Here is a 17988-nt window from a genome sequence, read left to right as displayed (position 1 = left end):
GATCTTGGAGGTTTGTTTTCTAAAGGACCAAATACACTGTCCTCTGGGTCCAGTCTTATCCCCAAAAAGGTATTCTAGGAAACAAGGTCCCAAGGCTAATGGAAGACATCCAAGAATCATGTAACTGTGGGCTGAGAAGCCTTATTTAAGGCAACTTATATGCTAATATTATTAGGAATAGAACTTAATCCAAAATGGGCTGTATCAAGCTATCTAGGACTTTGACTTTAAAAACAGTTACAACAGACTTCAGCTTTACTGTGGAGCCATTCTCACTTGATGCTATTTCTGTACCTGTTAACAGAGATGTAGAAAGGTTGTTTGGTATTGCCACAGTTTCATTTAGGTTGGGTTTTTTTTTCATGGCTTTCTGCTTTGTGCTGTTCAAAACTGTCAGCTTAAGTCTTGATCTGATGTAATTATGCCAACCTGTACAAGACCAATTTATCCTCTAGCTGCACCATTTTTACCTAAGTGCTCTTGTTGTTCATCTGAGAGTTTACAATTCACTCTACCTTGTCTTTGTGTTTATGTATTCAAAATAATTGAAGAAGAAAATGTGGTCTGGAGAGATCTAGGTTAGCCATTCAGTCTCCCTGAATGTCACTCTTCACAATAAAATTGAATTACAAAACTCTTAGTCTATACCAGAATTTGCTAGTCTGCTCAGTCCACTTCACTGCTAAGGCAACAAAGGACAGAAAAGCTTCAATAGATGAAAATGATTGAGAACACTGACTTCTGACTTGTAAAGTCCAAAGGAATTTCAAGCCTATGAGGCAGTAAATGATCCTCTTGCTGACTCTATTCTTATATTTGCTGGGATCCTGTCAGCCTACTTGCTGAATAAACAGATATAGAGATTAAAATACTCCATCCTGAGAGCTATATATATTTTTTTTCGTGAAGGTTCTGCCTCTTCATTGCACTTTGGTAATGGCTCCAGAGTTTGTCACAGCAATGAAATATTGCTGGACTGAGCACTGCAGCTCATAGAATCAACCAGGTTGGAAGAGACTGTGGGAAAACACGTTCGGTGGAGCGCTATGGGAAAATGACTCTTTGGTCACCAATATGGTTAGATGGTCAAATCCACTTTATTTCTGTGATACAGTGACTTATATGCATTCTAGCAAGAGGCATGCTCCACCAAGATTGGTTACAGTCAGAGGGTCCAGAGTTACATGTAAGGCATCAATAGGTCAGCATACCCTAACAATCTGAGGGTCAGCCTCTGGGGCTGGCTAAACTCTGCCCACCTGCAGCTGCACTCCACCCCCTGCAGCTGCATGTAGGGGGAAGCTACCCTGTGCCTGCTATCTAAACTCCCAAGATGGATTCAAGGACATTCCCAGCACGGGTTGCTCATTGTTTATCAATTCTTGTGTGCTTCTGCTAACAAGAATTTCTCCAACGAGAGACCTCCAAGATCATCCAGTCCAAACTAGCACCCAGCCCTTTCCAGTCAACTAGACCATGGCACTAAGTGCCTCATCCAGGCTTTTAGTGAACACCTCCAGGCACAGCAACTCCACCACCTCCCTGGACAGCCCAATCCAATGCCAATCACTCTCTCTGATAACAACTTCCTCCAAACATCCAGCCTAGACTTCCCCCGGCACAGCTTGAGATTGTGTCCCTTTGTTCTGTTGCTGCTTGCCTGGCAGAAGAGACCAACCCCACCTGGCTGGGAGGCTGCAGCCTCCCTTCAGGTAGTTGTAGACAGCAATGAGGTCACCCCTGAGCCTCCTCTTCTCCAGGCTAAACAACCCCAACTCCCTCAGCCTCTCCTCACAGGGCTGTGCTCCAGGCCCTTCACCAGCTTTGTTGCCCTTCTTTGGCCACGTTCCAGCACCTCAACATCTCTCTTGAATTGAGTGGCCCAGAACTGGATACAGTACTCAAGGTGTGGCCTGAGCAGTGTTGAGTACAGGGGCAGAATAACCTCATGCTGTCCTCACTGGAGATTCTCTAAGAGTAGTTTTCTGCTTGTGCATGCATCAGTGTAAAAAAGTAGGAGCCTATTTCCTACGCTTTGATATTTGATACTGGACACTTTGGAGAGCTGATTTAATAAGGCATGTCAAGCAGTCACATCACAGCATATGAGTCATTTGAATTCCTACTGTACATCAGCTTTACTATCTTAGGTAAACGTTAGCCATATGTTTGGCAAACATCATTTCATTTTTGGGAGCGCTTAAATGATAAAGCAAATAAGGAATTGTCTCTTTATGAGTTCGACATTTACTGCTCGTTGGTATCTTCTCCTAATTTGGTTCATGTCTTTTTGTGAGACATTTTTGTTCTTGGTCATATGCTATCATTGTCACAGCTACTACTATTATTATTTGAACTAGAGGCCACAGCTGAGATCATCATTGTACTTGGCACCGTAATCATGACAGTAAATGTCAGCAAGTCTTCAGGTCATTGAAGGCAGAAGTTGTACTGGAAAGGATGAGAGGAAATAGTGTGTGTTTTACTGACAGAGCTGAAACTGAAGCAAAGAGGATAAAGTGATGCAGAAAAATGTGTGTTTTTCTAGGTCTTCTCACACCATCAAAAAATGACCAGCAGGAGGGATCTGAGCATTGACTGGATGTTTTGAATAGATGACACAGATTCTCATTGCTTGCATTCAAGTGGATATCCAAAGACAGCTTTTCTCAAAACAAGAAAAGAAAACTATTTCTTCCCTGGTTGGGATGCCAGACTTTTTCTTTCTGTGGCTCGCTGTTCCTTTTGTTTTGATCAAAAATGTGAAATGGATAAGTGAGTTCGAAAGTGAAAAATGGATGAGTCCAAAAGTGAAAAAAAACCACCCCAACACATCAAGCCTCCTCTGCCTCTGTTCTTGGCTTTTAACTTGACTGTTGCAGGAAGAAAATAAAGTCCAGCTGGACTTGCAAACAGTTTCTGCATTCAGTGATGAGAGATACCAGGTGCTCATTTGAAATGAGGTCTAATTGAACCTTGACTGCTTTGCAATAACAATTTTTTGGATGCAATTCTATGACTTGTGATATATTTTTCCTCTGACACTCTCCTGTGGCTACTTTTGTGTGTGTGTGCTTGTACTAAGTGTAGGTTTCAAGAAAGCAGTGGAAAAAACAAAAGGATTTGTAGTTGTGAAGGAATAAAGGATCATAAAATCATAGAATCAAGCAGGTTGGAAGAGACCTCCAAGATCATCCAGGCCAACCTAGCACCCAGCCCTAGCCAGTCAACCAGACCATGGCACTAAGTGCCTCATCCAGTCTTTGCTTGAACATGTCCAGACATAGCAACTCTACCACCTCCCTGAGCAGCCCACAACAGCTAACTCAGAGGGCCTAAGGCGGGCAGTGATAAATCTACCCTTCCAAAGAATAAAAACCTTTTAGAAAGAGAACTCACAAGAAAAATAAACAAACAAATATATATATATATATATATATATATATATATATATATAATCTGAAAATAATGCTACAAAACTCAGCAGGTGTATGTGTTACTGAGCATTCCAAATTCCCCTTCCTCCTAGGGCAGAGCTCATTGCTGTCTACAACTACCTGAAGGGAGGCTGTAGCCAGGTGGGGTTGGTCTCTTCTGCCAGGCAACCAGCAACAGAACAAGGGGACAGAATCTCAAGTTGTGCCAGGGGAGGTCTAGGCTGGATGTTAGGAGGAAGTTGTTGGCAGAGAGAGTGATTGGCATTGGAATGGGCTGCCCAGGGAGGTGGTGGAGTTGTTGTGCCTGGAGGTGTTGAAGCAAAGCCTGGCTGAGGCACTTAGTGCCATGGTCTGGTTGATTGGCTAGGGCTGGGTGCTAGGTTGGACTGGATGAGCTTGGAGATCTCTATCAAACTGGTTGATTCTATGATTCTATGATTCCACTAAACAGAATTTCAGCTCTTCAGGTCCAGCGAAATCTTGGTTTCATAACAGCACCTTAAAAATCAAAGAGAGGTGTTGTATTGGAAATTAATAATCGATTATGGGTTGCAAATATTGATTTCTGTATGAATATTAATTTTATTATTAATATTAAAAAAATCAGGAAAATTCCCTGAGTTTCTTTGGCTTTTTGGCCAACAGGAAGTAGTTTTACAGAATTAAACAGTTTAAACAATCAGAACTGGCTCTGGCCAGTCTGACCTAGGCTAGGGTGTCCCTTCCCATGGCAGGGGGGTTGGAACTAGATGATTCTGCTGATGCTGCAACTGCTCTCTTAGGTCTGGAAATTGTAACATTTGTTCAGACTTACTTTTCAGAAACAGAATCACAGAATACTTTTGATTGTAAGACACCTTTAAGAGCTTTAAGTTCAACCATTACCCTGACACTGCTAGGTCACCACTAAAGCAGGTCCCTAAGCACCACAGCTAGACATCTTTTAAATACCTCCAGGGATGTTGACTTGATTACTTCCCTGGGCAGCCTGTTCCAGTGTTTTAGAGCTCATTCTGTGAAGAAACTTTTCCTTATATCTGGTCAAAACCTCCCCTGGTCCAACTTGAGGCCATTTCTTCTTATCTTATGGCTAAACAGCTCCAGTTCCCACAACTTCTCCTCCTATAGTTAGCTCCTTTAGTTTTGTAAGTGGTTAAAGTCATTAATGTCTCTAAATCATTGGAAAAGCCTCTTCCAGTTTGTCTAATGCATAGATTCCCGGGATGGAGTGCCTCATCCTAAATGAGCTAACTCTGAAACCACAAGCCTTTAGGCTGCACTAGGCAGGGATAACTAAGCCAAAGAGCCAAAGTCTCTGCTTTGGAGACTCACACTTATGGCACAGTGTTGGTTATCTGCTACTCCACCTTTGTGTACTGATGTATTCAGAATGAGTTTCTGTTATCCTTATCTGAAGAATCCTAGAATAGTGTAAGTTGGAAGGGGCCTTTAGTAGTCCATTTCTTACTGTAGATTTACTCCTGTGCCTAATGACACAAAAGAGTGATTTAATTTGCAACAGTGACTTGCAGCAGTGATTGATGTTGCAGCACAAGAGGTTCCACCTCAACACAAGGGGGAACTTCTTTGCTCTAAGGGTCACCAAACACTGAAACAGGATTCGCAGAGAGGTTGTGGAGTCTCCTTCTCTGGAGCCTTTCAAGGCCTGTCTGGCTGTGTTCCTCTGTGATCTGTGTTAGATAGGATTGTCCTGCTCTGGCAGGAGGGTTGGACTGGATGATCTCCTTGGGTCTCTTCCAACCCCTAACATCCTGTGAGCCTGTGATGAGAATGCTAATTAAGGATTTCTCTGAAATGAAATATGCTGGAGGTTTCTTCCAGACATTGTGTGCTTATTTTCACTGTTAGGAATTCCTTTACCTATGGTAATGTAACTGATTGTTATTTATTTGCTTGTTTTTAATAGCATTGCCCTAGGAAAATTGGCAAGGTTCAGTGCATCTATTTTGGTAATTAAGATGCTGAAATAGATAAACAAGTGGTAGAGAGAGAAGGCATTTAAAAAGCAGTCTATTTCAGAGCATTTCTTAGTGCTTTCATTATGGAAGAGATGTGTCCTGAAACTTAGAGAATTCAGCAGGGTAAACAAGGTAACTGACACTATTTTGGGGAGATTTTTCCAGTGCAGTGGTATTCAGCCAGGCTAGTTGGGACCTGCTTCTCTCCAGAAGTCTTGAATGTTGTTTAAGCACCTGAAGGTCTAAATCTAAGCTGCCTGTAGACAAAGGAGCAATGACCCTGCACTGCACAGGAAGCACTAACAGTGTATTTAAAAAATGAAAAAAGAAATTAAGAAAAAAACAATAGGAAAATAAAAGAAGAAAAAGGATATTTGATGCCATCTACTGGCAGCTGAGAAAAGGCCACAGCAACTTGGCAAAAGTCCCAGTGACCTGTCTTTGTAACAGCAACTGTACACCGTCCCTTAAACCCTTGGACCCATCACTGGCATGGATGTGGAAATCCAATTACAGCAATATTACAGAGGAAACGCCACAGGTTAGGTTCCTACAGGTTCTAACTGAATAGACAGGGGATTTTAGCTGCTTGGCCACTTTGTCCCAGGCCTGCCAAAACCCATACTACCTGTAAGGTCACAAACTGCTATGTACACCAGGAAAAATCACTATTTAAACAAGGAAAAAAAAACAGAGGGTGTTTAGCCTGGAGAAGAAGAGGCTCAGGGGTGATCTCATTGCTGTCTACAACTACCTTTGGCCACAACAACCCCAAGCAGTGCTTCAGACTGGGGACAGAGTGGCTGGAGAGCAGCCAGGAAGAAAGGGACCTGGGGGTGCTGGTAGACAGTAGCTGAACATGAGCCAGGAGTGTGCCCAGGTGGCCAAGAGAGCCAATGGCATCCTGGCCTGGATCAGGAACAGTGTGGCCAGGAGGACAAGGGTGATTATAGGATTGGATCAGAGATGACTCATCTAGAGGAGGATATGAACATAATATCTTTACTTCTATTTCTAGTATAGATTTTTCCTACTGATTCCTGAAAAACTAATTCCTTCACCTTTTATCTATCTCCCTCTCTCTCTTTCTTAATCTATTTTTATTCCTGCAGCTGAGTACCAATTCACCGAAACAGCCTTTTTTCTGTCAAATTCCAGATGCATCCTAATCCTCAGACTTATTTTCTCCTATCCAAGCCTACTTCTATTGCAAACAATTGGAGTGTGCTTAAGTGAACATATGTCTGTTAGATATAGCTGAGATGCACACTCCAGAATGTTTCATGTGGTGTTCCCTGTGGCTGTGAGAAAGACTGCCCACAGTGCAAAATGCTTCTTTCTAAAATTGGAAACTGGAAAACCTCCCACCTTCCACATCTGCCTCTAATTTACACCTTTGAGCACCAGAGTGAGCAAGGGAAAAACAAGAAGAATTAATGGATTACTCCTCTGTGCAGCTACTGTGAGTGATTACATCTCCAGTTTTTGGTTTGTTTTCTTTTCTTTCAGCTGAATCATAGAATCATAGAATCAACCAGGTTGGAAGAGACCTCCAACATCATCCAGTCCAACCTAGCACCCAGCCCTATCCAGTCAACCAGACCATGGCACTAAGTGCCACATCCAGGCTTTGCTTCAACACCACCAGGGACAGTGACTCCACCACCTCCTTGAGCAGCCCATTCCAATGCCAATCACTCTCTCTGTGAAGAACTTCCTTCAACAACCAGCCTGGACTTCCCCTGGAACAACTTGAGACTGTGTCCCCTTGTTCTATTGGTGGTTGCCTGGGAGAAGAGCCCAACCCCACCTGGCTACAGCCTCCCTTCAGGTAGTTGCAGACAGCAATGAGGTCACCCCTGAGCCTCCTCTTCTCCAGACTAAACACCCCCAGCTCCCTCAGCCTCTCCTCATAGGGTTTCTGTTCCAGGCCCTTCACCAGCCTTGTTGCCCTTCTCTGGACACATTCCAGCACCTGAACACCTCCTGAACACCTCCAGCAGAACATGGTGACTTTCCAGCCAAAAGCCAAAGGGCTCTCTCTATATGCATAATTAAAGAGTTCACATAGAAACTAACAAATCAGCTTCTCAGATTTTGTGTCCCTCTTGTAAATACCAAACATTTTCCCCCTCCCCCAGCTCTTTGGCAAGGGTTACACAGAGGCACAGAGGGGAAGAGTGCTGCAAGACTTGTTCCAGGTACCCACACTGAAGGGGAAGGATGACAGCAGGTTTCTGCAGCTCATCTGTAATAGAATGCACTGCTGCTTTGAGGCTCTCAGGAAAGGCCTAACACAGCAGTTCTCATTTACTGGCTCAGCAACAGGGATTTCTCTGGAGACAGCAGACTGAAGAAAATGCTGCCTACTCTACCTGCAGGAATACTTCTATCACACCCATCAGTGAAGACAGCCTCAGAAACCTGGCAAAAAGGTCCAGCACAAACTACCACTTCAAAACCACAAGGAACACAAGCATCAACCTCCCTTTCCTTTCGATGTCCACTTAACATTTGACAAGCAATAAGGAAAACACTCTTGCCATTAGAGAGATCACTTCCAATGAGACCCAGCTCTCCTAAAATGTCACAGCTCTCAGCAGAGCCTGCTCTGCAAAGTTACATCACTCCTCCCAAAGAGGAGCAGTCCTGCTCTGGCAGGGAGGTTGGACACGATGATCTCCTTGGGTCCCTTCCCACCCCTAATATGCTGTGATTCAGTGGCAGACATCTGAAAGTGACTGGTTAATTACAACTGAAGACTGCCTGCCTTTTGAGACAGAGATCTCTTACTCCCTGATCCACCTCTGATCCATCAACAAGAGGCACTACTTGTACAGCAAGGGATGAGTTGCTCAATACCTGCTTCTAAGCACAGCGAGAAAAAAAATCCTGAGCTAAATCTAAAGATCTCATGCTGAAACCTGCACAGAGTAAAAGTTGGGAACATATACAGCTCTGAGCAACAAGGTCAGCACGATGCTGGGACTAGCATAAATGATGGAAAAAGAGACAGTATCAGGCTTGGCAACAAGATCCAGGGTGCAGTTAGGCTCAAGCCTTACAGGAAACCAGTCTGGCAGGAATCCTGTAACTAGTTTGACTTACAGGAGCATTTTCAGGGCAGTATATGACTACAGGCTGTAGTAGGAGATGTTGTAACATGAGCTATTGGAAGATGGAAGCTAATCCTTGCAGTACTAGTCACAGGAGCAAATATTGACTCCCAGACCTTCCTTCAACTGCATGGTCCTGTTTCTGGTTTTGATAACACTCTGACTCACATGTAGATTGCACAAAGTTATCCTGGGAGAGGTGGAAGAAGATGCAGAAATCAAGCTGGTTGGATTCCAGTTTCCAGTCTTTCTCTCTTGCAGTTTAGAAAGCCATTTGCTGCAAAATACCATCACTGTAGATTGAAAAGGCCTGGAGCAGAGCCCTGTGAGGAGAGGCTGAGGCAGCTGGGGGTGTGCAGCCTGCAGAAGGAGGAGGCTCAGGGCAGAGCTCATTGCTGTCTGCAGCTATCTGAAGGGAGGCTGTAGCCAGGTGGGGGTTGGGCTCTGACAGGCAAGCAGCAACAGAACAAAGGGACACAGTCTCAAGTTGTGGCAGGGGAGGTCTAGGCTGGATGTTAGGAGGAAGTTGTTGGCAGAGAGAGTGATTGGTATTGGATTGGGCTGCCCAGGGAGGTGATGGAGTTGCTGTCCCCGGAGGTGTTGAAGCAAAGCCTGGATGAGGCATTTAGTGCCATGGTCTGGTTGATTGGGCAGGTCTGGGTGACAGCTTGGACTGGATGATCTTGGAGGTCTCTTCCAACCTGTCTGATTCTATGATTGTATAAAACCCAGGTCTGCACAGAGCCATGCACTTTTTTGTTCATACTCTGAAAGGGACATATGAGATAAAATTAGTAATTAGTAAAATTAGAATTTCAACTAACCTGCTGAGATTCCCTGCTGAAACTGAAGAAATGCACACATTCTGTCTTAAGTGTAGAGACAAAAAGGTAGCACAACCCAAAAGGTAGCATAAACAGGAGGCCTACAGCTTCATGCATCTAAAAAGAAACTGTTCTTTCCTGCATTCCGAAATGGGGCAGAAATTCTTTGCAGTAACCAGATGTGCAGAGTTGCTTTGCTAGCCCACATCAAAGCACAATGCTTTAAGAAACAAAGAAAACTAACTCTGACACAGAGGAAAATGCACAGTACCCACTGGGTGTACTGCTCCACGTGGTGTTTAGTCAGCTATTTAAAATCCCATATATAGGACACACAGCTTATTCATCCACTTAAAAATAGTTTAAGCTGTTTGGGAAGCAGGTTGCTGAGACTAACTGAGAGGTACATGCTTGAAGCTAGGGTGTATGATGCCTCCTGCATTTGGTGGTTAGAAAGATTTTTGCAGTTATTTTTATTCACTTCTTTTTTTCTGTGGAATAACAATGACATCCAGTGGCTGGCTACTTAAATAATACATATGTAGCTACTGCAGGAGCCACAGGCAGTGGCAGCGTTGCTCTGCGGCAGCTGAAACTTCTTTCTGCCCACTTCATCAGTGTGGATTTTGGAGTGGGGGCACCTGAGGGATAGAGGCTCAGTCTGAAATCGTAGTATCACAGAATCAGTCAGGGTTGGAAGGCAACACAAGGATCAGCCAGTTCCAAACCCCTGCCATGCCCAGGGACACCCTACCCTAGAGCAGGCTGCACACAGCCTCAGCCAGTCTGGCCTCAAACACCTCCAGCCATGGGGCCACAACGACCTCTCTGGGCAACCCATTCCAGCCTCTCACCACTCTTCTGCTCAACAACTGCCTCCTCACCTCCACTCTGAATCTCCCCACCTCCAGCTTTGCTCCATTCCCCCCAGTCCTGGCACTTCCTGAGAGCCTAAAATGTCCCTCCCCAGCTTTTTTGTAGGTCCTCTGCAGATCCTGGAAGGCCACAAGAAGGTCACCTGAGAGCCTCCTCTTCTCCAGCTTGAACAGCCCCAACTCTTTCAGTCTGTCCTGCTGCAGCCCTCTGAGCATCCTCCTGGCCCTTCTCTGGACACTCTCCAGCATCTCCACATCCCTCCTGTCCCAGGGGCTCCAGAACTGGATGCAGTACTCCAGGTGGGGTCTCAGCAGAGCAGAGTAGAGGGGGAGAATCGACTCCCTCCACCTGCTGGCCACACTTCTCCTGCTGCAGCCCAGGCTCTGCTTGGCTTTCTGGGCTGCAAGTGCACACTGCTGCCTCACGTTGAGCTTCTCATCCCCCAGCACCCCCAAGTCCCTCTCCTTAGGGCTGCTCTCCAGCCACTCACTGCCCAGCCTGGGTTTGTGCTTGGGATTGGAAATGTCACAATGCTTTAATGAGGCCCTACAGTAAGAAAGCCAATTCCACTTTACTGCTATCTAAATGCCAGTTTAGCTTCAGGGAAGAACAAGGTATTGTAGTTTGCCCATTCTCCACTTTTCTAAAGAGACTTAAACCTGGATTTCTTTCCTAATAACTGAATCCCACAGTGGCCTAAGCAGTAACTGCATCCCATTTCCTCTTCTCTTATTGGAAAATGTAGCTCTAAAATAAATGTATGTGTTTTGCTTCTTAATATCATCCCATTTCACCTGTTTTCTCTTTCTCTATGACTTTTTTTTTTGCTGTGCCATCGATGTTCTTCAGGCTGCCCTGAGGCATCTTTAACTTACACACCAATGAAGCATATATATATATGTTTCATATATATATACATAGATAGATAGATAGATATTTTATATATATATATGCTTCATCTCTATATATAAAGATATATATTATATATATATGCTTCATCTCTATATATAAAGATATATATTATATATATGCTTCATCTCTATATATAAAGATATATATTATATATATATACTTCATCTCTATATATAAAGATATATATTATATATATATGCTTCATCTCTCTCTATATAAAAAGATATATGATATATATATGCTTCATCTCTCTCTATAAAGATATATATTATATATATATGCTTCATCTCTCTCTATATAAAAAGATAAATGATATATATATGCTTCATCTCTCTCTATATAAAAAGATAAATGATATATATATGCTTCATCTCTCTCTATATAAAAAGATAAATGATATATATATGCTTCATCTCTCTCTATATAAAAAATATATATATTACATATATATATGCTTCATCTCTCTATATAAATATATATATATAATATATGTTTCATATATATAAAGATATATGTATGCATATATGGTTCATATATATAATATATATATATATATATATATATATATATATATATATATATATATATATATATATATGATTTTCTTTTTAATTCTACTTATTAAGAAAAAGTTACCATAGCAACTACCACTCACATGATACTTATTGCTGTGGGATTTAGAATCATATAATCGACCAGGTTGGATGAGACCTCCAAGCTCATCCAGTCCAACCTAGCACCCAGCCCTGCCCAACCAACTAGACCATGGCACTAAGTGCCTCATCCAGGCTTGTCTCGAACACCTCCAGAGATGGTGACTCCACCACCTCCCTGGGCAGCCCATTCCAACCAGCAACAGAACAAGGGGACACAGTCTCAAGTTGTGGCAGGGGAGGTCTAGGCTGGATGTTAGGAGGAAGTTGCTGGCAGAGAGAGTGATTGACATTGGAATGGGCTGCCCAGGGAGGTGGTGGAGTTGCCATCTCTGGAGGTGTTGAAGCAAAGCCTGGTGAGGCACTTAGTGCCATGGTCTGGTTGATTGGCCGGGGCTGGGTGCTAGGTTGGACTGGATGATCTTGGAGATCTTTTCCACCGTGCTTGATTCTATGATTCTACTACAAATCTGGTACCTTGTTCTTGCTCTCTTCCTACTTTCCATTACATGGTTACCATAGCAATTGTTTCTGTTCCCTTTGGCTTTCCCAGCTGCTTTTGCGAACACTTATTTTACAGAACACATTCTACTTCTCTTTAACTCTCTGGAGAGACCTAAACTAAGTTAAAATGTTGATGGTTAATTTATCTTCTGATATTTCCTCCAAATTATATCACAATAATCTCTGAGGTATATACAGGATTGCATAAAACTCTGCCTTCAATGTAGAGACAGAGAGCCTCCTATAGATGTCACCGTACTCCATATATTTACTTGAGAACAACCAGGACTTGCTGTAGACTCTGAAATCAGTTTTGTTTAACCAGCAAACTATTATACAAAAGAAGGCAGTGACAGCATGATTCTCTTGCTCATCAGGATGGCTAATATATCTTCAAGAGCAAGCAATTTCACTGAAATCCGGATTTCACCCTTGAACAAACTCATCTTCATCATGAATGAGGTGACCAGAACTAGGCATATAGTTTATATTTATCTTCTTTATATTAAAACAGCCCCCAAAATGATAAATATAGATTATAATCTTCAGATAAAGGAAAACTCCAGATGAATTTCAGGTCTGTGTTATTTTGGGTTTGCTCAAGAAACACAGAATTTAATATTTTATTAATAGTCTGCATTGTTAATTTGACTTCCAAGATAAAAGTCATCAAAAATAGACTATTTCCTAGAGCAGGAATAAATATTTTTGGTAAGTAGCAGCTTTTCCTCTTTGAAAAATGCAATTTAGAGGAACTAATATTATTTCTCACAGGTTTTAATTAAGTTCCACAATAAACTTCTGTTTCAGTAGGAGGACTTCATGCTAATATTTTCAGAATGCTTCATGGAATTTTATCCTTTAAATATATATTTTTTGGGGGGTTGTTTTACTTTTAAAAGCTTAGAAAAGGGTTGAAAAGCAACACTTAAACTCCAAGCTTTTCACATCAGCTCCACACTAACTCTGTAAGTCAGTCAGAGTTACAACTGCAAGGGTTTTATTTTGCTATTAGGAATAACAATTCTCCATCTTCATTCAACCCAAAGAGCTGTTGTTTTAATTTGTTCAGGCTGGCCACCGGCTTTTAAATGCCACCAGTTCCACAGTCAGCATCCATCAAAAGCATGCCTCAAATCATCTGTTTTGGCTGAGACAGTCCTTTTAATTGTTTTGTTCTTATTTTTAATTATTATTGTTATTATTTAAGTTTAGAATAGTTTTTTCCCTTTGAATACTGTGAAATCTTAATCATCTGGAGTCAGATAATGAACAGGATAAGCAGCAGCTCTGTGGAAACATTCCAAAAGATTATCTAGTCCTCCTTTTCAGGCTCTCCTCTTCAGGCTCTTCATAGAAATCATAGAATCAAGCAGGTTGGAAGAGACCTCCAAGTCCAACAAAGCACCCAGCCCTATCCAGTCAACCAGACCATGGCACTAAGTGCCTCATCCAGGCTTGGCTTCAACACATCCATGGATGGTGACTCCACCACCTCCCTGGGCAGCCCATTCCAATGCCAATCACTCTCTCTGACAACAACTTCCTCCTAACATCCAGCCTAGACCTGCCCTGGCACAACTTGAGACTGTGTCCCCTTGTTCTGCTGCTGGTTGCCTGAGAGAAGAGACCAACCCCACCTGGCTACAGCTTTCCTTCAGGTAGTTGCAGACAGCAATGAGCTCTGCCCTGAGCCTTCTCTTCTGCAGGCTGCACACCCCCAGCTCCCTCAGCCTCTCCTCACAGGGCTGTGCTCCAGGCCCCTCACCAGCTTTGTTGCCATTCTCTGGATGCGTTCCAGCACCACAACATCTCTCTTGAATTGAAAAGCTGAGGACTGGACACAGCACTCAAGGTGTGGCCTGACCAGTGCTGAGTACAGGGGAAAAATAACCTCCCTCATCCTGCTGGCCACACTGTTCCTGATCCAGGCCAGGATGCCATTGGCTCTCCTGGACACCTGAGCACACTGCTGGCTCATCTTCAGTACTGTCTACCAGTACCCCCAGGTCCCTTTCTGCCTGGCTGCTCTCCAGCCACTCTGTCCCCAGCCTGTAGTGCTGCTTCGGGTTGTTGCTGCCCAAGTGCAGAACCCTGCACTTGGCCTTGTTCAATCTCATCCCTTTGGCCTCTGCCCACCCATCCAGCCTGTCCAGGTCCCTCTGGAGGGCTCTCCTAGCCTCCAACAGATCCACACCTGCCCCTACCTTGGTCCCATCTGCAAACTTACTGATGCTGGACTCAATCCAGATCATCAATAAAGGGATTGAACAGGAAGAATGCCACAGACCTAGCCAACAATAACTCTTCCATTCAGTTAGAGATCACCCAAATTCATTTTCAGAATGAAATAAATTCTACTGTAACTTACTGACTAGGAAACCAGTGAAAGGAGCCTTCAATCCCTCAATATCCACATGCCCACTTTAGTTTGCAGCAGTTACACCTAAACTGAGCTATGCAAGCAAATTAGGAAAGCTCTAAGGAAAAAGAGCACTGAGACTTAAGAACAAGCTTTCTGTGACTTGTACCATACTACATCTCTGACTAGTTCTGGCCAGGTGCATACAAAGTCACTTGCTTTGCATATGCAAGTCTACAACTGAGTCTGTTAATTTGACTCTTTGCAAACTTCCTTCTTTACTCGACCATTTAAAATTGAGCCTTGATAATTTTGGGGCTTAGAGAAGGAAAAAAAGTAGCTCAATGGTATCAGAGTGGAGTGAGCATTGTTATTAATTATATATAGATTTTTATATCAACATTTCCCTCATATATAGCTGGAGGTGTCCAAGACTAGTTTGGATGAGGCCTTAAGCAACCCCTTCTAGTGGGAGGTGTCCCTGCCTATGACAGGGGGCTGGAACTAGATGATCTTTGAGGTCCCTTTCAACCCAAACCATTTTATGGTTCTATGATTTAGGATTCAAAGCAGGATTTTTTGGTTTTGTTATTTTTTGGAGGGGGTTGGTTTGTGTTTGCCTTTTTTTTTTTGCTGTTGTTGTTTTTTTCTTGGTTTTTTATGTTTCTTTGTTTGAGTTTGGTCTGGAACCAGATGATCTTTGAGGTCCCTTCCAACCCAAACCGTTTTATGGTTCTATGATTTAGAATTCCAAGCAGGATTTTTGGTTTTGTTATTTTTTTTGGAGGGGTTGGTTTGTGTTCACCTTTTTTTGTTGTGCTGGGTTTTTTTCTTGGTCTTTATATTTGTTTGGTTTAGTTTGGTCTGGAACTAGATGATCTTTGAGGCCCCTTCCAACCCAAACCATTTTATGATTCTATGATTTAGGATTCAAAGCAGGATTCTTTGGTTCTGTTATTTTTTGGAGGGGGTTGGTTTGTGTTTGCCTTTTTTTCTTGTTGTTGTGGGTTTTTTCTTGGTTTTTATATTTGTTTGGTTTAGTTTGGTCTGGAACCAGATGATCTTTGAGGTCCCTTCCAATCCAAACCATTTTATGGTTCTATGATTTAGGATTCAAAGCAGGATTTTTGGTTTTGTTATTTTTTGGAGGGGGTTGGTTTGTGTTTGTCTTTTTTTGTTGTTGTTGTTGTGTTTTTTTTCTTGGTTTATATATTTGTTTGGTTTAGTTTGGTCTGGAACTAGATGATCTTTGAGGCCCCTTCCAACCCAAACCATTTTATGATTCTATGATTTAGGATTCAAAGCAGGATTTTTTGGTTCTGTTATTTTTTGGAGGGGGTTGGTTTGTGTTTGCCTTTTTTTCTTGTTGTTGTGGGTTTTTTCTTGGTTTTTATATTTGTTTGGTTTAGTTTGGTCTGGAACCAGATGATCTTTGAGGTCCCTTCCAACCCAAACCATTATATGATTCTATAATTTAGGATTCAAAGCAGGATTTTTTGGTTTTGTTTTTTTTTTTTTTGAGGGGTTGGTTGGTGTTTGCCTTTTTTTGTTGTTTCTGGGTTTTTTTCTTGGTTTTTATATTTGTTTGGTTTAGTTTGGTCTGGAACCAGATGATCTTTGAGGTCCCTTCCAACCCAAACCGTTTTATGGTTCTATGATTTAGAATTCCAAGCAGGATTTTTTGTTTTGTTATTTGTTTTGGAGGGGTTGGTTTGTGTTCACCTTTTTTTGTTGTGCTGGGTTTTTTTCTTGGTCTTTATATTTGTTTGGTTTAGTTTGGTCTGGAACTAGATGATCTTTGAGGCCCCTTCCAACCCAAACCATTTTATGATTCTATGATTTAGGATTCAAAGCAGGATTTTTTGGTTCTGTTATTTTTTGGAGGGGGTTGGTTTGTGTTTGCCTTTTTTTGTTGTTGCTGTGTTTTTTCTCTTGTTTTATATTTGTTTGGTTTAGTTTGGTCTGGAACCAGATGATCTTTGAGGTCCCTTCCAACCCAAACCGTTTTATGGTTCTATGATTTAGGATTTAAAGCAGGATTTTTGGTTTTGTTATTTTTTTTGGAGGGGTTGGTTTGTGTTCACCTTTTTTTGTTGTGCTGGGTTTTTTTCTTGGTCTTTATATTTGTTTGGTTTAGTTTGGTCTGGAACTAGATGATCTTTGAGGCCCCTTCCAACCCAAACCATTTTATGATTCTATGATTTAGGATTCAAAGCAGGATTTTTTGGTTCTGTTATTTTTTGGAGGGGGTTGGTTTGTGTTTGCCTTTTTTTCTTGTTGTTGTGGGTTTTTTTCTTGGTTTTTATATTTGTTTGGTTTAGTCTGGTCTGGAACCAGATGATCTTTGAGGTCCCTTCCAACCCAAACCATTTTATGATTCTATGATTTAGCATTCAAAGCAGGATTTTTTGTTTTGTTATTTTTTGGAGGGGGTTGATTTGTGTTTGCCTTTTTTTCTTGTTGTTGTGGTTTTTTTTCTTGGTTTTTATATTTGTTTGGTTTCGTTTGGTCTGGAACCAGATGATCTTTGAGGTCCCTTCCAACCCAAACCATTTTATGGTTCTATGATTTAGGATTCAAAGCAGGATTTTTTGTTTTGTTATTTGTTTTGGAGGGGTTGGTTTGTGTTCACCTTTTTTTGTTGTGCTGGGTTTTTTTCTTGGTTTTTATATTTGTTTGTTTTAGTTTGGTCTGGAACTAGATGATCTTTGAGGTCCCTTCCAATCCAAACCATTTTATGGTTCTATGATTTAGGATTCCAAGCAGGATTTTTGGGTTGGTTATTTTTTTAGGGGGAGGTTGATTTGTGTTTGCTTTTTGTTGTTTTTGTTGTTGGGGTTCATTTCTTGGGTTTTATGTTTGTTTGTTTTGATTTGGTTTAGTTTGGTCTGGAACTAGATAATCTTTGAGGCCCCTTCCAATCCAAACCATTTTATGGTTCTATGATTTAGGATTCCAAGCAGGATTTTTGGGTTTGTTATTTTTTTTAGGGGGAGGTTGGTTTGTGTTTGCTTTTTGTTGTTGCTGTTGTTGGGGTTTATTTCTTGGGTTTTATGTTTGTTTGTTTTGATTTGGTTTAGTTTGGTCTGGAACTAGATAATCTTTGAGGTCCCTTCCAACCCAAACCATTTTATGATTCTGTGATTTAGGATCCAAATCAGGGTGATGTTTTTTTTGGTTTTGTTGTTTTTTGGAGGGGGTTGATTTGTGTTTGCCTTTTTTGTTGTTGTTGTGGGTTTTTTTTTCTTGGTTTTAATGTTTGTTTTGGTTTACTTTGGCTTTTTTTAGGTTGTTTGGGGCTTGGATTTTTGCTTGTTTGTTTGTT

Source organism: Pogoniulus pusillus, chromosome 2 (assembly GCF_015220805.1).
Source record: "Pogoniulus pusillus isolate bPogPus1 chromosome 2, bPogPus1.pri, whole genome shotgun sequence".
Taxonomy (NCBI): Eukaryota; Metazoa; Chordata; class Aves; order Piciformes; family Lybiidae; genus Pogoniulus; species Pogoniulus pusillus.
Note: the sequence above shows the minus strand (reverse complement) of the source record.